Raw genomic sequence first — 1325 nt, forward strand, 5'->3', positions numbered from 1 at the left:
ACACCCACAGTTCTTCCAAGAAAAACAAACATTCGGCGGCGCGTAAAAAAACCCCTACCTCTGCCACGCTAATGACATCGTGTCCAGGCCCCTATATGCTTTCGTCCAGTCATGGTTCCCTTGTGCTTTTAATCTCTCACTTTTGTCCAAATAGCTCGATGTGTCTGTGGTTAGCGTGCGTTATGAAGAATCGGTGGTTTTAAGCTAGTTTTTTGTTTTCTTTTTAAATTTTGGGTTTAATGAGAAGTGGTTTTTGAAGATCCGTTGTCGCAGGAGGATTAGAATTCATCGGGTATCTTCCGTTGCTTGATTGTTATCAGAATTTTTGGTCTTTGGATTGATCAGATCTCCTAAGCATATTAGGGACGTTGCAATTGAATATATTTTCAAGGGTTCGTTGCAATCACTGTATGCGGGTAATGGGAGCAGAACGGTAGACTTCATATGTTCTTGTATTGCAAAATGCAGTTTCATTGCCATCCTTTGCATAAATATATCCTCTCTTCCTTCCTTGCCAAGGTTCTTTCAAATGATTGAAGGCATAAAGATGACACGTGGTTTCATCAGTGTGGCCAAGTTCTAAAATAGGCATTAGAAAGTCTTTCTTGGGTCGGTTACGAATCTTGTCTCCTTTCCTATAGTATTTAGTCACAAAATCAGTTTCTGCCCCTTATATGGACATCTTTTAAGTATCATATGCACGCAGGAAAACGTCTGTGAGTGTGGGTTCAGTTGCAGATTTCAATCTTTGCAACTTGTCTCGCTCGCCGCCAGTGTTACCTCCTGCACCTGCAAACGTCATATGTCCTCGTGGCGTGAGATTGGCTGGGCGTGTTATGATGTCACACGCCGCCTCGTGATAATTGGTCAAAATGCCTTAACATCATACAGTTGCTTGCGCGTGATTGGCCAAAGGGGGAAAAACTGGTTTGATTTGAATGTCACCGCATTAATAAAAGATTAGGCAACTTACGCACGCAGAGACAAATGCATCGCAAGACTTAACGAATTTTAGCGTCTCCGAACAGTTTAAATACCACAAGCAAAAAAGGTCACGAGGTACAAGCAGGAGTGTAGGCGTAGTGAGAATCTTTATTTTTTTTTCTTATCTTGAATTCATCTCCCAAGGTCAAGAGCAGGCCTGATGCTCTCGCGACCTTCGGGGATACGAGTTCTTCAGGCATGCCACGCTCCCCACCCCCCTCCCCCGCCGGGTGCCCCTGCAATGGGCGTCTGTGTCTTTTGAACTTTCAAATGATTATCTAGGCTCCTGGAATGCGTTTGTCTGATTTGTTTATTCGGTGCGTGCGTAATCCGTGCGTCAA

At 43.9% G+C, this 1325-nt stretch overlaps 1 protein-coding gene across 1 annotated transcript in view; it reads left to right on the plus strand.

Annotated features, from left to right (window-relative positions):
* Positions 1–1325, plus strand: part of LOC119585248 (SH2 domain-containing protein 5-like) — a gene marked incomplete at its 3' end in the record, with an annotated part of 12673 nt that overhangs the window by 1170 nt on the left and 10178 nt on the right.

This window comes from Penaeus monodon, chromosome 19, assembly GCF_015228065.2.
Source record: "Penaeus monodon isolate SGIC_2016 chromosome 19, NSTDA_Pmon_1, whole genome shotgun sequence".
NCBI lineage: Eukaryota > Metazoa > Arthropoda > Malacostraca > Decapoda > Penaeidae > Penaeus > Penaeus monodon.